Consider the following 21,487-nt stretch of genomic DNA (forward strand, 5'->3'; position numbering starts at 1 on the left):
CGTAGTGGTAGCGTTACTGGGCGAGCAATCCAGAGAGCAGTTTGGGGTTCATTTGAATTCAGTAACAAAGCTGGTACCAGTAAAAGTGACCATGAATTGTTGTAAAAAACCCAACTGGTTCACTAATGTCCCTTTAGGGAAGAAAACCTGCCGTCTTCACCTGGTCTGGGCCTATATGTGACTCCAGTCCCACACCAACGACCCTCTGAAGTGGCCCAGCGATGAAGGGATAATTACTAGTCCTAGCCCCTTTAGGGCTACCCTGGATCAGGCGTATTCCTCAGACGTTCACTTTCAACTAAAGTTTGAGGTAGCTAATTATCTCTAGTCATGTTTCTGCTGACCCCTGCAATTCTTACGGTCACCTCAGCTGGCAGCATTACAGAATCATGTCTCCTCTCTAGATGTTCTAAGTTTACCATAAAAAACCGGTGTGACGGCAGGTGTGTTTTTTACTTGATGTCATTTTTACGAAGGCAGATGTTTGTGCTTCTTTACGAGGTGTAAATTAGAACACCTTATGCAGGGTGAACCATTGTTTCGTTCCCAAAGGTCAGCCTGTCGGGAGCCTTTTACCTTTTGTTTCAATAAGGTTATTGATTCAGTGTCAACAACTGTCTTACCTCAATAGCCAGAGTGCTTTCACAGCTATTTCATCGTTCGGTTTCTAAATTTCCAAACCCAGCTTGTCATGTTTTAATAACACCAGAATTATTTCATAAGATAATGTATTTTTCTGAATAGGTTTTATGGCTTATTCCTTCACAGCGAGCCACTCCGCTGCTAGCGATGGGCAACAAATGCCGGCCTTGCCTCTGATTCCCGCGTCCCGAGAATGAATAGCAAAGTCTTTTTTTAAAACTGGGAATCCGAGGTGAAGGGGGACCCCCAAGGTTCACTGGGCAGCTCACCGCCTGGGTTGCAAAGAGTAGGAGGCAAGTCAAGATAAATCAGGAATGGCCATCATGATGCGACGTTTGGGTTTGGCTTGGAAAAGCCTGAGGGAGGTGGAGAGTTCCACACTTTGTGGGGCATAGAAACATAGAAGGTAGGAGCAGGAGTAGGCCATTCGGCCCCTCGAGCCTGTTCCGCCATTTAATGCGATCATGGCTGATCATCCAAATTCAGTACCCTGTCCCTGCCTTCTCCCCATATCCCTTGATCCCTTTAGCCTCAAGAAATATATCTAACTCCTTCTTGAACATATTTAATGAATTGGACTCAACTGCCTTGTGTGGTAGAGAATTCCACAGGTTCACCACTCTCTGGGTGAAGAAATTCCTCATCTCAGTCCTAAATGGCTTACCCCTTATCCTTAGACTGTGACCCCTGGTTCTGGACTCCCCCGCCATTGGGAACATCCTTCCTGCATCCAGTCTGTCTAGCCCTGTCAGAATTTTATAAGTTTCAATGAGATCCCCTCTCATTCTTCTAAACTCCAGCGAGTACAAGCCCAATCGACCCAATCTCTCCTCATACGTCATTCCTGCCATCCCAGGTATCAGTCTGGTGAATCTTCGCTGCACTCCCTCCATGGCAAGAACATCCTTCCTCAGATAAGGTGATCAAAACTGCACACAATACTCAAGGTGTGGTCTCACCAAGGCCCTGTACAACTGCAGCAAGACATCCTTGTTCCTGTACTCGAACCCTCTCGCTACGAAGGCCAATATACCATTTGCCTTCTTAACCGCTTGCTGCACCTGCATGCTTACCTTCAGCGGGTGGGTTCTCCGATTTGGGGTTGGCTGGGCAATAAGGGGCACGCAAAATGCCCCTCCAAACTTTCAATCACTTTCAGTGGCCGGGTAATCAAGATCAGCCCGGTCTATGATTTCTTGACCAACACTCCCTGTTCACCGCACAACCTGCTCAGGGAATTAGCACTTCGAGTTCACTGCAGTGAGGATGAAAGGCGAGCAGTGTATTTGAAATTCCCGCTGCACACAAGTAACGAAGGCATTGGCCTTTAACTTCCATGTTTTATATTAAAAACAACACAATTGTTGCCAAATTTCAAGTTTCTGATACACACCTGTATAGTAACAAAGCATTGAGCTTCTGGGAAGGTCTGTCATGTTGTAAGCTGACGATTTTTTCTTTCATTGTTTCTGCGCGAGCCTGTTCCCGATTATTGTTTTAACTTTCAATACACAACAGGTGACAGGTTGACAGTCCGCCCACAGCTGGGACCTTTTGTTACTCCGTCTGATACTCCACACATGTGCAGTAAAGTTGGCAGGCTTTACGCCAGTGTTACATACTAACGTTTTATCGAGGGCCAACATCCCAAGCAGTGTCTTCCTTGCCTGAGGGTCACTCTCAGGAATGCTGAAGCATGCTTCACCATGGATTAATGATTTGTGCCGGCAATTCCCCACATGCTGAGCTATTGGTTTAAAATAGTTGCAAAGTAACCCGGAACTTGCCAACAGGAGAAACAAAAGCTGTAGGACTGATCTGGTTGTTTTTCTTTTAATTAATTCACGGGATGTGGGCGTCGCTGGCAAGGCCAGCATTTATTGCCCACCCCTAATTGCCCTTGAGAAGGTGGTGGTGAGCCACCGCCTTGAACCGCTGCAGTCCGTGTGGTGAAGGTGCTCCCACAGTGCTGTTAGGGAGGGAGTTCCAGGATTTTGACCCAGTGATGATGAAGGAACGGCCGATATATTTCCAAGTCAGGATGGTGTGTGACTTGGAGGGGAACTTGGAGGTGGTGGTGTTCCCATGCACCTGCTGCCCGTGTCCTTCTAAAAGGTAGATGTCGCGGGTTTGGGAGGTGCTGCCGAAGAAGCCTTTCCTCATCTAACTCTCTCAGCATAACCCTCTATTCCCGTCTCCCTCATATGCTTATTTAGCCTCCCCTTAAATGCATCTATACTATTCGCTTCAACCACTCCCTGTGGTAGCGAGTTCCACATTCTCACCACTCTTTGGGTAAAGAAATTTCTTCTGAATTCCCTATTTGATTTCTTGGTGACTATCTTATATTGATGGCCTCTAGTTTTGCTCTTCCCCCACAAGTGCAAACATTCTCTCTGTGTCGACTCTTATCAAAACCTTTCATAATTTTAAAGACCTCTATTAGAGAAAAGAGACCCAGCCTGTTCATCCTTTCTAGATATTGCAGATTCTTATTTTTAATAAGTCTAAGTCTCTTTAATATTGAGAAATATTTAATAAAGTTATTCGGATCTTCCCCAGCTGGCCTACCCCTGTCCACAGCTGGGATGGCCTTGTTTCCTCAGATCGTTCCTTTAATGATAATGGGCCGACACCAAGCAGTGCCCCTGATAAAAGCCGTGGATGGGAGGACAGAGTATCAGGATTTAGGAGTGTGGGTGGGAGGAGACAGCAGCTGGACTCAGGTTGCCCAACAACTCCGAGCTTCAGTTAGGAGGAGATGCCGGTCTTTTGCTTCATGCACATCCAACAGATTTAACGGTGCTTAAGAGTGACGAGCGAAATCCTTTCCCGTGCTGAAGCATCAGACCTTGTTTAGGAGCACTGTGCTGCTCATCCGATCAATACTGCTGAACCCCCACTGACCATTCCAAGTAAACACGGGCAGGAGCTGTGGCTTTAGCAAGGACACAATGCTCACCACAAGCGAATGATCACAATTAATTTTCAGTAATATCAAAGCAGACACCAAAACACCAGCCAAGATCCCACTATCTTTTTTTTATTCGTTCCTGGGATGTGGGCGTCGCTGGGCAAGGCCGGCATTTATTGCCCATCCCTAATTGCCCTCGAGAAGGTGGTGGTGAGCCGCCTTCTTGAACCGCTGCAGTACGTGTGGTGAAGGTGCTCCCATAGTGCTGTTAGGGAGGGAGTTTCAGGATTTTGACTCAGCGACGATGAAGGAATGGAAGATATATGTCCAAGTCGGGATGGTGTGTGACTTGGAGGGGAACTTGGAGGTAGTGGTGTTCCCATGCTCCTGCTGCCCTTGTCCTTCTAGGTGGTGGAGGTTGCGGGTTTGGGAGGTGCTGCCGAAGAAGCTGTAGCCTGTGTCTGGCGAGTGAGGACGGTCCTTTTTTTTTCACTCCGAGCCAACACTGTCGATTCTGTTTCTCAGTTGCACACAGATCCCTGTCCCTCAGGCTCCCAAAAGTTCCATTGTATAGTTTTTGACTTAAAAGCAAGTGTTTACATCGAGTCTACAGCACAGGAACATGCCATTCAGCCCAACTGGTTGATGTTTTATGCTCCACACGAGCCTCTACTCCTTTCTCCCTCGTGTTCATCCAGCTTCCCCTTAAATACGTCAGTGTTATTCGCCTCAACTGCTCCTCTTAGTAGCGAGTTCCAGATTCTCACCACTCTCTGGGTAAAGAAATTTCCCCCTTGAAAGCTTAATGATGCATTTAATCTAAAGAAAGGCTCCAGTGCTTTGTTTTCAAGCAGAAAACTGTAGCAGCAGCAGCACAAATCCCCCACAGAGATCGGCACTGCTCCCTCTCCTGTGCAGAAAGGATCCAAGAACGATTTAATTACACGTTTGCACACTGTGGCTAAAGCCATTCTGAATTTCAGGCAATATGTGCAGAGAACAGCATGGAGTGGCAGCGGGCGGGGGGAGAGGGGGACAGATTTCCTTTGCGCTCGAGATGCAGTAAAATTGTAAATCTTTATAAACAACTTTATGGTTTCAATACACGGGGGCACGGAGCAGACCTTCACCCACAGGGTGGGGCTTTATAGAAAAATAAAGCGTGACATTGGGCCCATCAGCCTAAGGCCTTGGCTCTACTGCTTCTTATTACATATTACATTCGATCAAGTCTTTGGAGAGAGCTCAGCGTACAACATTAGCGAAAAACTGCAGCCAATATTTTCAGTTTTGATTGTAATACACAATGGCCTAGAAATTCACTTGCTTGCGCCACCAGTTTGCGCCCAAAGAGGCCACTCAGAGGCTTTAGCGCCTCTGGCCACAACCACCACGATATTTAGCAGGGCGCTAATGGCGGCATTAGCCTGTAGCGCTGCGCCGCCACCGATGACGTCATCGGTGTGCGCAGCGCCCCGCTATCGCCCCGCTGGCCATATTTGGTCGCGCCCGCCTCCTCTGCGCCGGCCGCAAATAGCGACCGGTACACAGGGGCCTACCTGTGGCGGTAGTGGGGCGAGTTAAGGTGGAGGTGCGGCCGGCCGCTTTTTCGGCGGCCGCCTGCCCGCACCTCCGTCCCCGGCCTCCTACACCACCCCCCCCCCCCCCCCCCCCGCGGCATTGCCGGCTGTTTCCCGAGAGCCTGGCACTTCTCCTTGGTGCCGGGCTCATTTGCCGGCACTCGCGAGCGGGGATCGGGTTGTTGCAGGCACCTCCCCCTTAACAGTGAGAGGAAGGCCTGCAGTACCGCAGCGTGCCGTGCCGCAGCGGGTGGCGCTGCGGCACTTTGCGCGCCGATATTCAGTTTCAGCGCCCCAAGTGGGGCGCCGAAACCCTTGTTTAGCGGCCGGCTTCCACTTGGGGCGCTGAAACTGAATATCCCGATGGCGCAAGTGGCTCCGCGCGCAGCGGTAATTCCGGCGCCCAGGCGAGCTGGGCGCCCCAAACTGAATTTTTAGCCCAATAATCCTTAACTAGTGGGGGTGGGGGTTAGGGGAAAAGGGGTGAAAATAATCTTCTTTTCATTCACTTTACTTCCCAACAGCCCTTCCCCTTCGCCCGGCACCTTCCCGTGCAAGCGCAGGAGATGCAACACCTGCTCTTTCACCTCCTCCCTTCCCACTGTCCAGGGCCCCAAACACCCCTTCCAGGTGAAACAGCGATTTACTTGTACTTCTTGCAATTTAGTACACTGTATTCGCTGCTCACGATGCGGTCTCCTCTACATTGGGGAGACCAAACGCAGATTGGGCGACCACTTTGCGGAACACCTCTGTTCAGTCCTTAAGCGTGACCCCGAGCTTCCAGTCGCCTGTCACTTTAATTCTCCGCTCCACTCCCACTCTGACCTCTCTGGCCTCGGCCTCTTACACTGTTGCAATGAAGCTCAACGTAAGCTCGAGGAACAGCACCTCATCTTTCGATTAGGCACTTTATAGCCTTCTGGACTCAACATTGAGTTCAGCAATTTCAGACCATAACCCCTGCCCCCATATAACTCAAGGTGGTTTTGTTGGAGTCTTGACAAGTCACTATGTTTCAGTATCCGCCTCATTTACCAGAAGAGCGACTCCTTCTATTTCTCCCGCTAACTAAGAAGCCGTTTCCTCTGTTATCTACTTGGCCTAAATGATCAATACAATTGCGCTCTCTTATTCGTCTTCAGCAATATACAACACACATACACCAAAAAACTTGGGAATAATTCTTGGTAAACGGCCATGTTACGCACCCGCTTTACCCCATCACTTCCTGCATCATCGCCGTCCCTTCATCGTCGCTGGGTGAAAATCCTGGAACTCCCTCCCTAACAGCACTGTGGGAGTACCTTCACCACACGGGACTGTAGCGGTTCAAGAAGGTGGCTCACCACCACCTTCTCAAGGGCAATTAGGGATGGGCAATAAATGCTGGCCTTGCCAGCGACGCACACATCCCGTGAATGAATAAATGAAAAAAATAAATCATCTTATATACCGCAGAGCCAGCAATCATTGACCAATTGTTCGGCAGTGTCCTGAGTATCTCCAGCCCCACTGGAGGTGGGGAAGTCAGAGCTATTTATTGGCTGTTGCCCATCAAACAAAGCAGCACGCACCCTGGCCGCGATCTTACCTGAGGAGGCACGTTGGGGGCGGGTCTGCTGGTTTTTGAGTTTCAGTCCCGCTCCCAGCGACGTCTGACGATCCTGGCACTATTTTCCCCTGATTGGCCTTGTTAAGCCCACCCTGCGGGCATGCCGGACAATTAAGGGAAAGACGGTGTCAGATGACGTCAGGGCATGATGCTTCCTCTGCCGGTTCTGTTAAAGTGACAGGCACCACACTTGTTTGACAGATGAATTGTCAGTGTTTGACAGCATTGAGGTGCTGTCAAACACTGACAATCACTGTCCAAAAGTGAGCCCTTGCAACTAGGCTCACCAATGACTCTCTCCTTAGGAGATAACAGATGGCAGCTGCATATGAGATTGCAGAAGCCATCTGTCAATTCTCCCGATCAGATGAGGCTTCAAAGAAACATCAAATCTTGTCACCTGCAGATACATATAAACAGAATAAAAATATTTCTCACTACATTCTCTCACCTGTCATATTTACCTGTGCACCATTGCACCCATCACACTACCTCTGCAGCTGTCATTTGCACACTTACACTGCAGCAGATCCACAGCTCACCTCGCTGACCCTAGCGGGGTTTCCCACTGTCGGGAAGCCCGCATCAGCAGGCTGAAAATAGGGAAAAACCTCTTAACTGCCTGTTAACTACCTGTGAACTGGCAGTTCATTGGCTCTAATCCCCTTCCCCCCTGTGTGAGTCGGGGACCCGCCTCCCAGGAAGATGGTTCGGAGGCAGGCTGGGAGCGGGGTTGGGACCCGCTCCCAATTTTTCCCATTTTCCCAGCAGTCCCGCCTCCAAACCCGCCTCCTCAGGGCTGGTAAAATCCAGCCCAGAGAACTTCTGCTAACCCCACACTACAGTTTGCACTCAAAAGCTACACCCTTTGTTTTATCTTCTCACTGTTAATGAAGCACATTATTTTCTCGATTCTGGCCTTGCCTACATGTGAAAGATATAATGCACATAACGCATAAACTGTAAACTTGATACCCAGCCAAGGAAACACATTCCTCTTTCACGTCTTTGTTCAGGCTGTAATGCCCTCTGTATGGTTGACTATCTTGGCAACACTGACCATCTAGACTTGCAAATGAAGAACAAAGGCTTCAAAAAGACACCAGAGGACCACCCACTGCTACCTCTTGCACAGTAATACCAGGATCCAGAACCAGGGATACAGAACAGACTGTGCCACCACTTAATGATGTGTGTTTATTACAAAACCACTCCCGGTGCTACAGCGGCAGACACTTGGGCACAACTTCATCACCGGCACTTTGCTGTACTAACCTCGCTCATCGTAAACCGGGATCCACAACATCTTGAACGACTTAATTTCCAGGGAGATGGTTAGGAAGTTTGTTTTATTTCCACTCTAATTTTCTCTGCCCGCTTTCCTGGACTGTGGCACTGGAAGTGGTCCAGCACATTACTTGCAGAACGGACGTGTAATTGACAAATGAACTTCGATATAGAGATGTACAAGGTGGTACATTTTGGTAGGAGGAATAAGGAGGCCCCGAACTCCTTGGAAAATAAGGGGGGGAATTGGCTTGCGCACCCTTTGCTAGTTTTAGCGCCCCGAAAAAGTTAGCACCCCTGACATGAATCTTATCATTCATGTGGAAATGACTTACGTAAATAATACTGGGCGGCCTGCTGGTGGCGCTGTCCAGGGAGAGTATAAATACTCAGGACATTCTTTAACAGGAACTAGTGAAGGACACAACTAGACCTCCATGTTGTAAAACAGTTGATTAAAACTTTGTTTAACGCTTAGACCAAGTGCCTAGTAGTTTTCTTACGTCAAACCCCCGGGGCCGAAATTGAGTGGTAGCGCCCCAAGCAGGAGGCGGGACTCTACTGGAAGAGCTCCCCCTCCCTCTTGGGGTGCTCCCATTGAATATCACAGCGCTACTTGCAACAGCGCCACCTGCGTCGGCACATAGCATCGCGGTACTGCAGGCCTCCCTCCCCTGATTAAAGGGGAGGGGCCTAGCGCAGCAGGCACCGGGGCCCTGCTGGACCACCGGGGAGCAGGGTGCCGGGAAAAGAGTGCCGGCACTCAAGGAGCACCGGGCTGCCCGATCGCCGCCGGCCCCCCGCAGCAGGAGGCCAGAGGGGGCAGATACTGGCAGGTGGCCCAAAAAGAAATTGCCACCCGGCACCTGCCCTTTAATTATCGCCGCCCCGGCCGCAGACACGCCCCCCTGACCCTGTCGGACATGGTGTCTGGCGTTAGGTCAGGGGGCACGAGCCACGCTTGCAACTGGGGCGCGAGTGGGGCGCTGCGCACGGCGATGACGTCATTGCCAGAGGCGCAGTGCTGCAGGGCGCTATCGGCTACCGCTGCCTCTAACCTCCCCCTGAATTCCGCCTTAAATGGGCGACCCCTTATTCTGAAACTATGCCCCCAATTCTAGATTCCCCCACGAGGGGAAACATCCTCCCTGCATCTACCTTGTCGAGTCCCCTCAGAATCTTATATGTTACAATAAGATCACCTCTCATTCTTCTAAATTCCAATGAGTATAGGCCCAACCTGCTCAACCTTTCTTCATAAGGACAACCCCTCTGGTTACCGACCCTTCTGCCACTGGCAATAGTTTCTTCTTGTTCACTTAAAACCATTCATGATTTTGAACACCTCTAGCAAATCTCCTCTTAACCTTCTCTGCTCTAAGGAGAACTGCTCAACCAAAGAGCCAGCACAAGCACGATGGGCCGAACGGCCACCTTCTGTGCTGCATCATTCTATGATTCGATGAATTCAATCTGCCACTTTTTTTGCCTATTCAGCCATCTTATCAATGTCCCCTGACAATTTTCTTTGGTCCTCAGAACTACTAGCGGAGGAATTCAATGTCAGTAAATGTGAGGTGGGGAATTTTGATTTTAAAAAAAAGTAATAATTAGACTTTGGAGGTTCGGGTTCACAAGACTTTAAAAACAGCATCTCAAGTAGATAAGGTCATTAAAGAAAAGAGACTGGAATACTGGGCTTTCTACAGAATATAAAAGTTGAGATGTAATGATGAATCCGCAGAAAACCTTTGTAAATTGGAGTACTGTGTGCAGTTTTGGGCACTACACTATAAGAAGGATGTTGAGGCAATAGAGAGGGTATGTTGCAGATTCACTAGGATGCTGTCTGGTATGAGGAAATACAAATATGAAGACCGAGCTAAAAAATTGAGCTGTTTCCTTTACAACGGAGGGGTTTATTGTGTGATTTGATGTTTAATGGTGTTTGAAATTACGAGGGAATGGTACAGAGTAGATAGAAACAGACTGTCACCAGAGAGTGAGGGGTCTAAGAACGAGGGGACATAGATACAAGATTAAATGTAAGAGACAGAGAGCAGGAGGAATTCTTTTACACGGAGGGTTGCGAGGCTGTGGAATGCATTACCAGGGTTAGTGATAGAGTAGAAATATGGTAAATCTCTATAAATCACCGGTTAGGCCTCAGCTAGGGCATTGCATCCAATTCTGGGCACCACACTTTAGGAAGGATGTCAAGGCCTTGGAGAGGGTGCGGAGGAGATTTACCAGAATGGTACCGGGGATGAGGGACTTCAGTTATGTGGAGAGCCTGGAGAAGCTGGGGTTGTTCTCCTTAGAGCAGAGAAGGTTAAGGGGAGATTTAATAGAGGTGTTCAAAATCACGAGCGGTTTTGATAGAGTAAATAAGGAGAAACTGTTTCCATTGGCAGGAGGGTCGGTAACCAGGGGACACAGATTGAAGGTAATTGGCAGAAAATCCAGGGGGGAAATTAGGAGAATTTTTTTTCCGCAGCGAGTTGTTGTGATCTGGAATGCGCTGCCTGAAAGGGCGGTGGAAGCAGATTCAATAGTAACTTTCAAAAGGGAATTGAATAAATACTTGAAAAGGAGAAATTCGCAGGGCTGTGGGGAATGAACAGGGAAGTGAGACTAATTGGCGTATATTCGCTGGAGTTTAGAAGAATGAGAGGGGATCTCATTGAAACTTATAAAATTCTAACAGGACTAGACAGACTAGATGCAGGAAGGATGTTCCCGATGGCAGGGGAGTCCAGAACCAGGGGTCACAGTCTAAGGATAAGGAGTAAGCCATTTAGGACTGAGATGAGGAGGAATTTCTTCACCCAGAGCATGGTGAACCTGTGGAATTCTCTACCACAGAGGGCCGTTGAGGCCAATTCGTTAAATATATTCAAGAAGGAGTTAGATATATTTCTTAAGGCTAAAGGGATCAAGGGGTATGGGGAGAAAGCAGGGACAGGGTACTGAATCAGCCATGATCTCATTGAATGGTGGAGCAGGCTCGAGGGGCCGAATGGCCTACTCCTATCTTCTATGTTTCTATTGGGTGGCTCTTTCAAAGAGCTGGCACAGGCGCGATGGGCCAAATGGCCTCCTCCTGTGCTATATGATTCTATGATTGTTTCATTTTTGTAGTTCAGAAAGGCAACTGCAACATTCCAAGGGCTGTGATTGCATTGCACTCTGAGGAATTTGGAAATTAAAGCCTTGCCAAAGGCATTAATCCTTGCACTTTCCAGCCCAGTCCCACATGGTCCGTGCAATGACAGGAGGGAATTGGGGATTGGATTTCTTGAAGTGTCCAAAAGGCAAATTACTCAATTTAGCCCCGGGAATCATGTAGAATTGTTATTTCTGCACAGATTGGCAGCCAGGCTAGACTGGGCCGCTGTCGTGGGTACGGTGCTTTTTGAGACTTATGCCCTCTTTAGTGCAGGTTCGTCGGCTTCTCCTGTGGGTAATTTGGGTATTCGATGAGGGGCTTGAGTGTTGTAGGACTGCAGGAAGAAGCCCACACTGAATGATGCTTCTCCAGTTGCAGCCAGAAGCCATCTCTCTCTCTCGTGTGTTGACTGACAAGGTGCTCATAGCTGTTTCATTCAATAGTTTGTGGGGAAAGAGAGGGTTGTTGAGATACCGCGGCAAACGTGGGAGTCGAGACCAGAGCTAGTAAAACAGAACAGCTTTTTATTTCAGCCGCATGGCAAAACAGGAACTGGAAGAGCCCGCGCCTGACTTAAATACACCCCAGACAGGAAGTGCTCCCGGCAGCCTGTCCCTGTGGGAAACAAGTTGCTGGAGGAAAGGGCCCCCGGTTGGGGGCGTCTGCTTAAACTGGTCCACGTACGCGGTGAAGGGGCAGCCTTCCAGGAGGAACCTGAAATGGCGGACCGACAGGTGGAGCGCGAGAAGCTCGCGGTCGAAAGTGGAGTATTTGACCTCCGGGGGGCGCAGTTGGCGGCTGTAGAAGGCAAGTGGCTGCCACGCGCCATTAACCCACTGCTCGAACACGGCCCCGACGGCGTGACTCGCACCTACACAAAACCAGATGAAGAATTTTAGGGAGGGTCTTTATAGCCATCACAAAGAGAAAAACCTTCAGCTACTCCTATCCCGGGTGGAAAGGAGCCTCCCCCCACACAACTCATTTCAAACTTCTCGGTACAACTAGTGTTAGATGCACCTCCTTCTGTAGTGAAACATCGACCCTGTGGCGACACGCCACCACTGGACACAATCCGCTCACGGCGGTACGGACAGTTTAAGCAGACGCCCCCAACCGGGGGCCCTTTCCTCCAGCAACTTGTTTCCCACAGGGACAGGCTGCCGGGAGCACTTCCTGTCTGGGGAGTATTTAAGTCAGGCGCGGGCTCTTCCAGTTCCTGTTTTGCCATGCGGCTGAAATAAAAAGCTGTTCTGTTTTACTAGCTCTGGTCTCGACTCCCACGTTTGCCGCGGTATCTCAACACTGGTGACCCCGACGCTCAGGACGAATCCTAAGCTAGCATGGCGGATACAAACGCAGTCACGGTTAAATTACCAGACTTTTGGGAAAACTTGGCCGAAGCCTGGTTCATTCAAGCCGAGTCCAGATTCCGGCTGAAAGGCATCACAGGCGACACCACGAAGTACGACTACCTCGTCTCCTCGCTCACGTACGCTACCGTCCCCAAAGTTTGGGCAGCGCTGCAGGACCCACCACAGACTGGCAAGTACGAACATCTGAAGGCTGCGCTCCTTAAAAAATTTCAAACGTCCTCTTACCAGCGCCACTGCCAACTCCTTGACCTCCCCAGTCTCGGAGACGCTTCACCATCAGACCTGCTTTCCCACATGCTGTCCCTCGCGGACGACAAGCCCCCCGGCGCCCTCTTTCGCACGCTTTTCATTCGGCAGCTTCCCGCCAGCATCCGCCCGCTCATTGTGGAGTCCGGCTCCACGGACCTGAATGACATAGCAGAAAAGGCCGACCGGCTGCTCTCTGCACAGTCACGCCCGACCTCGCGGCAACGATCACGTCGGGGTCACCAGTGTTGAGATACCGCGGCAAATGTGGGAGTCGAGACCAGAGCTAGTAAAACAGAACAGCTTTTTATTTCAGCCGCATGGCAAAACAGGAACTGGAAGAGCCCGCGCCTGACTTAAATACTCCCCAGACAGGAAGTGCTCCCGGCAGCCTGTCCCTGTGGGAAACAAGTTACTGGAGGAAAGGGCCCCCGGTTGGGGGCGTCTGCTTAAACTGTCCGTACCGCCGTGAGCGGATTGTGTCCAGTGGTGGCGTGTCGCCACAGAGTCGATGTTTCACTACAGAAGGAAGTGCACCTAACACTAGTTGTACCGAGAAGTTTGAAATGAGTTGTGTGGGGGGAGGCTCCTTTCCATCCGGGATAGGAGTAGCTGAAGGTTTTTCTCTTTGTGATGGCTATAAAGACCCTCCCTAAAATTCTTCATCTGGTTTCGTGTAGGTGCGAGTCTATAAGACAAGCTCCCACTCCACTCAGGTACATGTTGTCCACCGACCACATTCTGGAGCAAGGTGCTGCACTGAGGCTTGGACGCATCCTCAGGGATTTTCCAGTTTTGAAGTCTTATCATAATCATAATCATAATCAACTTTATTGTCATTGTTAGTGCACAAGCGCAGTACAACGAAATGTAGGCTTGCGGCTCCCGAGAGTGTACATTTAGATTAAGACATTTAAACATTCAACATTCATTTGGCTTGTAATACATTAACATAAACATAACCATAATAAAGTGCATTGGCAGATGTGCAGGCTTTAGAGTTTATTTGTGGAGTTCAGTAGGATGACAGCCCTGGGAAAGAAGCTGTTCCTAAATCTGGTCGTACGGGTGCGAATGCATCTGTAGCATCTCCCAGATGGCAGGAGGGCGAACAGACTGTGGCTGGGGTGGGTAGGGTCTTTGATGATGGACCGTGACCTCCGTAAACAGCGTTTCTGGTATATGTGCTCTATGGTCGGTAGCCGGGTGCCGGTAATGCGTTGGGCAGTTTTGACTACCCGCTGCAGGGCTTTCCGGTCATAGTAGCTACAGCTGCCATACCATACTGTGATACAGTTCGTCAGGATGCTCTCTATTGTGCAGTGGTAAAAGTTAGAGAGGATCAGGGGTGACAGGTTTGAGTTTGAGTAGGAGATCGTGCTTGATTTAGAAGAAAGACGTGCATTTATATCGCGCCTTTCACAACCTCAGGTCATCCCAAAGTGCTTTACAGCCAATGAAGTACTTATGAAGTGTAGTCACTGTTGTAATGTAGGAAACGCAGCAGGCAATTTGTGCACAGCAAGATCCCACAAACAGCAATGCGATAATGACCAGGTAATCTGTTTTTAGTGATGTTGATTGAGGGATAAACATTAGCCAGGACACCGGGGAGAACTCCCCCGCTCCCCCCCCCCCCGCTCTTCTTCGAATAGCCTTGGTTTAGCGTCTCGTCTGAGAAACGGCACCTCTGACAGTGCAGCACTCCCTCAGTACGGCACTGAAGAGTCAGCCCGGATTATGCGCTCATGTCGCTGGAGTAGGGCTTGAATCCAAAACCAACTGACTCAGAGCAGAGAAGCCACTGAGCCAAAGATGACATCCAGTTAAGGATACAGAGAGGAGAAAAAGTGTGCAAGGTGAGATATTTGTTGCTTCGGAAGAGGAAAGTTCAGAGGACTATAGTGTCAATAAAATATCACCGAGGATTGATGAAGATTGCACTTGCTTTGGAGATACCATCTGATGAGACTGATGGATGAACTGGTCAAACACTGCCAGTCACACTCGAGGTAAACCCATGATCTATGATAGCCGTTAGCTGATTGGTGGGTTGCAGACACTGTTCAATATTTGCAAAGCTAAAAACGTCATTTATTTTGATTAAATACAGGGCAAGAGACAGTGTCACAAGTGGCAGACATTTATTATTCATAAAATGCAGTCCAGTTAATTGAAGTGATCAATTTTTAATTATACAGCAGTCAGTGCGAAGGGAAGTAAGAGGGTGAATAGATTAGAAGAAAGGTCAGCTCTTGTGTCACATGCCAGGTGATTTGAGCGGTCAAATTCTCCCCCCAAAAAATATATTGTACAGTATAAGTGCTGAATATGAATTGACTTTCACAAAGTGCCAAGATCTGTTAGCTTTAACGATGCAAATTAAAAGGCAAGTCCATCGCCTCAGATGACATATGAAATAACCACAAACATGCAGTCATTTAGTTTCACAGTCTTGGAATAAAACTACACATGGGAATTGTTGTAAGAAACACATTATACGCAGGAAGTGGAAATCTCACTGTAGCCCCATTAAAATGACCTGTTAAAACCATTAAGCAACTCTTCAGTTTGTTGAATTTTTGCCTTTTGCCTACAAAAATATTTAACTTAATACAGTAACACATGTGTGTCATGCTATACAGATCTCACAAAAATTAGGCATTCGAATAACAACATAAGGAATTTTAGAAGCAAAGGGCAGTGAACCCCAACAAGCCTGCCCCCTTTCGGGCCACTCCAGAGACTTGAGCACAATAATCCAGGCTGACACTCCAGTGCAGTGCTGAGGGAGTGCTGCGCTGTCCGAGGTGCGGTCTTTTGGATGAGACGTTAAACCGAGGCCTCTCCTGCTCTCTCAGGTGGATGTAAAAGATCCCGTGGCACTATATTGAAGAAGAGCAGGGGGAGTTCTCCCCCGGTGTCCTGGGCCAATATTTATCCCTCAACCAACATCACTAAAACAGATTATCTGGTCATTATCACATTGCTGTTTGTGGGAGCTTGCTGTGCGCAAAAATGTCTGCTGCATTTCCTACATTACAACAGTGACTCCAATTCAAAAGTACTTAATTGGCTGTACAGCGCTTTGGGACGTCCTGTGGTCGTGAAAGGCGCTATAGAAATGCAAGTCTTCCTTTTTTTCATCTGCCCTGCATCTCACTATTATCCTCAAACCTTCCTCTTTCCAGGAACAGATCTTAGTGCCTTTTGAAGCCAAGTTCATAGCTTTTTTTAAATGGTGTACTCTTGGATTCAACTGAAATGGCAGAAAAATTGGATGGCTGTTGGTGTCTTGCCTTTAACTGTTTCAGTATGCCTTGTAAATAGAATCGAATGTGGTATTTACTTTATGGGCTGGTGACATCTAGGGGCAGAATATCAATAATGCAGTCACCTCTATTTCTATTCCATTGGCAAGCTGCCCAAATTGGATTACTTAGCTCCAGTTGCATTGTCAGCCACCCCAATTACACCTTTGGCCAGCGTGGCTGGATAGAACACGGCTTGTGACCTTCCAATTAAATATTGGGAAGACCGAAGCCATTGTTTTCGGTCCCCGCCACAAACTCCGTTCCCGAGCCACTGACTCCATCCCTCTCCCTAACATCTGTCTGAGGCTGAACCACACTGTTCGCAACCTTGGGGTCGTATTTGACCCTGAAATGAGCTTCCGACCGCATATTCACAGCATAACAAAGACCGCCTACTTCCACCTCCGTAACATCGCCAGTCTCCGCCCCTGCCTCAGCTCATCCGCTGCTGAAACCCTCATCCATGCCTTTGTTGTCTCTAGACTTGACTATTCCAACGCACTCCTGGCTGGCCTCCCACATTCCACCCTCTGTAAACTTGAGGTCATCCAAAACTCGGCTGCACGTGTCCTAACTCGCACCAAGTCCCATTCGCCCATCACCCCTGTGCTCGCTGACCTACATTGGCTCCCGGTCAAGCAGCGCCTCGATTTCAAAATTCTCATCCTTGTTTTCAAATCCCTCCATGGCCTCGCCCATCCCTATCTCTGTAATCTCCTTCAGCCCCTCAACCCCCCTGAGATATCTGCGCTCCTCTAATCCTGCCCTCTTGAGCATCCCTGATTATAATCGCTCAACCTTTGGTGGCCGTGCCTTCTGTTGCCTGGGTCCTAAGCTCTGGAAATCCCTGCCTAAACCTGTCCGCCTCGCTACCTCTCTTTCCTCCTTTAAGACGCTCCTTAAAACCTACCTCTTTGACCAAGCTTTTGGTCATCTGCCCTAATTTGTCCTTATGTGGATCGGTGTCAAATTTTTTGTCTTAAAATACTCCTGTGCAGCGCCTTGGGATGTTTAACTACGTTAAAGGCGCTATATAAATACAGGTTGTTGTTGTTGAACAGCTAAATGGACAAACAGTGTTGGTTGCATGTTGTAGAGGCATCATTGTACATTACTGTGAAGGGAGCAATCAGGGGCATAAGTTATTTTTTTTCCTATCGGTAATAACTGGAAGTATTTATTATGAATCTGAGTGTGAGTTGATGCTTGCCTATTGTCGGTTGGGTCTACCTGGTCTCACTAGCTGAAACAAGCGACAATGACCACACAGAAGAAAAGACCAAGCTTAAGACAGTGCATGAAGACAGGTTTAACACATGTAAAAGACATGAAGACATGAGTTGATCACAGTGATTCATTAAGGCTGGATCAACTTTTTCTCCTCCCAAAATAAACTTTATTCATGAACAATGCAAAATATATACAAGTACAGTCCAATAAATATTCTGTACAGGTCCTAAACACAGTTGAAAGGCACGCTGAGATACATTCACTTTTTATCCATATCATTACGCTGTTTGTGGAGCTTGCTGTTACACATTGTCTGCTGCGTTTCCTACATTACAACAGTCACTACACTTCAAAAAGTACTTTTTTGGCTGTAAAGCGCTTTGGGACGTCCTGAGGTCGTGAAAGGCATTACAAAAATGCAAGTTATTTCTTTTCTTAATGTAATAGACAGCATGCAACATAATTCCACCAGGAGTCCTCTTCCTGTCACATGTTACAAAGCCACACTGTAATGGCAATGGGTGGCTGTGGCAAGGCAAACTCAAAGGTGGAAGGTCACCCACACGTACAAACGTGCGGTCGTACTTTACCGACTATAAAATACACGTTGTGAGTGTCATAGAATAGAATCATAGAAATTTACGGCCCATCGTGTCCGCGCCGGCCAACAAAGAGCTATCCAGCCTAATCCCACTTTCCAGCACTTGGTCCGTACCCTGTAGGTTACGGCAACTCAAGTGCATATCCAAGCACTTTTTAAATGTGGGGAGGGTTTCTGCCTCTACCACCCTTTCAGGCAGTGGGTTCCAGACCCCCACCACCCTCTGGGTGAATAAATTTTCCCTCAAATCCCCTCTAAACCTCCTACCAATTACTTTAAATCTATGCCACCTGGTAAGGGAAATAGGTCATTCCCTATCCACTCTATCTAGGCCCCTCATAATTTTATGCACCTCAATTAGGTCTCCCCTCAGCCTCCTCTGTTCCAAAGAAAACAAACCCAGCCTATCCAATCTTTCCTCGTAGCTAAAATTCCCCAGTCCAGGCAACATGCTGGTAAATCTCCTCTGCACCCTCTCTAGTGCAATCACATCTTTCCTGTAATGTGTATGTGAGCTGTTGTTATTCTGCAGCCTACAGTGAAATGTCTAGATGTCACTGTTGGTCAAATAATGTGGTGAAATATCATAGTGCATCAATGTTCGGGCAGTGCAATTCGCCAGACATCAGCCTTCTCTCCTCGGGGACAGAATTAAAATCTAGCCCAGACTGGTTGGGCAAAGCTGATCTCATTCTGTGTTGACTACAGTTTTGGTCGCCTTATCTGAGGAAGGATGTTCTTGCCATGGAGGGGGTGCAGCGAAGATTCACCAGACTGATACCTGGGATGGCAGGAATGACATATGAAGAGAGATTGGGTCGATTGGGCTTGTATTCGCTAGAGTTTAGAAGAATGAGAGGGGATCTCATTGAAACATAAAATTCTAACAGGACTAGACAGACTAGATGCAGGAAGGATGTTCCCGATGGTGGGGTTGTCCAGAACCAGGGGTCACAGTCTAAGGATAAGGGGTAAGCCATTTAGGACTGAGATGAGGAGGAATTTCTTCACCCAGAGAGTGGTGAACCTGTGGAATTCTCTATCACAGAAGGCCGTTGAGGCCAATTCATTAAATATATTCAAGAAGGAGTTAGATATATTTCTTAAGGCTAAAGGGATCAAGGGATTTGGGGAGAAAGCAGGGACAGGGTACTGAATTTGGATGATCAGCCATGATCTCATTAAATGGTGGAGCAGGCTCGAGGGGCCGAATGGCCTACTCCTGCTCCTATCTTCTATGTTCCTATGGCCTAGAAATTGGCCTGAGGCGCCCAAGCGGCGCAAAGTTCACCTGGGCGCTGGAATTTGCGCCGCGATCGCCACATTAGCGATCGCCGCAAATTCAGTTGAAGTGCCCCTAGAGGGAGACGGGGCGCGGCTCGAGGCGCCCCGCGTCCCTCTTAGGGCGCTGAAAGTGAATTTCGCGGCACAGCACGCTGCGGTACTGCAGGCCTTCCTCCCACTGTTAAGGGGGAGGGGCCTGCAATAGCGCGAGCCCCGATCGCGAGTGCCGGCAAAAGAGCCCGGCACCAAGGAGAAGTGCCGGGCTCTCGGGAAGCAGCCGGCAATGCCGCGGGGGGGGGGGGGGAACCAGGAGGCCGGGGACGGAGGTGCTGGCAGGCGGCCGCCGAAAAAGCGGCCGCCCCGCATCTCCACCTTAACTTGCGCCTCTGCCGGCGCAGCAAGGCCCCGTGAACCAGGCGCGGGTAGCGAATGGCGCTACAGCGGCGTTCGCTACCAAATATCGCGATCGTGGTGCAAATGGGGTGCTGCGCACACCGATGACGCCATCGGTGGCGGCGCAGCGCAAAAGGCTAACGCCACCATTAGCGCCCCTGCTGAATATCGCGGGAGGCGCAGCCAGTGGCGCTACAGCCACTGACTGCCTCTTTAGGCGCTAACAGGTGGCGCTACTCACCCAATTTTTCCCCCTATGTTTCTATAGCGTGTTACCCCGAAATGGCTTTGGCCACAGAGCCAATGTACAAAAACTGCTCCGAATTTGGCAATTGATAAATTTGCAATTTCAGAGAGCGACAGGACGGCTGGCGTGACTAATGGAAGAATATGTCACACTGTCACAACAGGGGGCTGGTGTTCGGACATTGAGTGAAGGTGCGTTGTTGGGGCAGAATTAAGGGGGATTAACCATTCTATGCCTGAGCCCGGAGAGGTTGATGTGAACAGCGGTTGCCTGAAATGGAAACTCTTCCACTTCCCAGCACCGCCATCCCCAAAGGCGCTGACGTAAGAAAACTACTAGGCACTTGGTCTGAGTATTAAACAAGGCTTTAATCAACTGTTTTACAACATGGAGATCTAGTTGTGTCCTTCACTAGTTCCTGTTAAAGAATGTCCTGAGCAAGCTGGGCCCGTGCCCGAGTATTTATACTCTCCCTGGACAGCGCCACCAGCAGGCCGCTCAGTATTATTTCATAAGTCATTTCCACATGAATGACAAGATTCATGTCAGGCGCTATGTAAATGCAAGTCTTTCTTTTCATCTTGATGAGCACAAGATTCACTGGGGAAAAAAGGTTGAAAGAAAAAACACACGAAGGCAACTAACAGTGTGCACCTATGGGAACTTGCTGTTCTTGTTCAGATAGGAACACAAACTACTTTATCTCCGCTAAGAAAGTATGAAAAGCGTAGATTAGGTATATATTCTAAAGAACATCATACACATAGGACTTGGGTATGCATTTTGAAGCGTTTATACTCATTGGTGACAACCATTTCTTTCTCAAGTCTTAGTCATCTTCTCAGGGATGTGTTTAATACTGTGAGCCGTTGTGGTTTATCTCCATGACACAACTGCGTGGAAACAGAGACCTGATGCTGGCATGGCTGTGCGAGGTGGATGCTGGTGTGAGAGACCCAATACTGAAGTAACGAGAGTGGCCCTGCGCGTCATAACAGAACGTGTTATTATACAAAGAATAGGCAGGGGACGTTAGCCATATTGATGAGAGAGAAGTACTAACCTTGAAACTTAAAAACATCGAAAAATCGGAGCAGGAGTCGGCCATTCAGCCCCTCGAGCCTGATCCGCCATTCAATATGATCATGGCTGATCCTCTATCTCAATACCATATTCCCGCTCTCTTCCCATACCCCTTGATGCCTTTTGTGTCTAGAAATCTATCTACCTCCTTCTTAAATCTATTCAGTGACTTGGCCTCCACAGCCTTCTGTGGTAGAAAATTCCACAGGTTCACCACCCTCTGAGTGAAGAAATTTCTCCTCATCTCAGTCCTAAATGTCCTACCCCGTATTCTGAGACTGTGACCCCGCATTCTAGACCCCCCAGCCAGGGGAAACATCCTCCCTGCATCCAGTCTGTCTAGCCCTGTCAGAATTGTATACGTTTCCACGAGATCCCCTCTCATTCTTCTAAACTCTAGTGAATACAGGCCTAGTCGACCCAGTCTCTCCTCATACGACAGTCCTGCCATCCCAGGAATCAGCCTGGTGAACCTTCGCTGCACTCCCTCTATGGCAAGTATATCC

General features: G+C 48.7%; 1 protein-coding gene across 1 annotated transcript in view; it reads left to right on the forward strand.

Moving 5' to 3' along the window:
- LOC147097905 (anthrax toxin receptor 1-like) overlaps positions 1-21,487 on the forward strand; it is a 254,166-nt gene that overhangs the window by 174,035 nt on the left and 58,644 nt on the right. The window lies entirely within an intron of this gene.

Source organism: Somniosus microcephalus, chromosome 30 (assembly GCF_052327205.1).
Source record: "Somniosus microcephalus isolate GS21.2 chromosome 30, FLI_Smic_1.0, whole genome shotgun sequence".
Taxonomy (NCBI): Eukaryota; Metazoa; Chordata; class Chondrichthyes; order Squaliformes; family Somniosidae; genus Somniosus; species Somniosus microcephalus.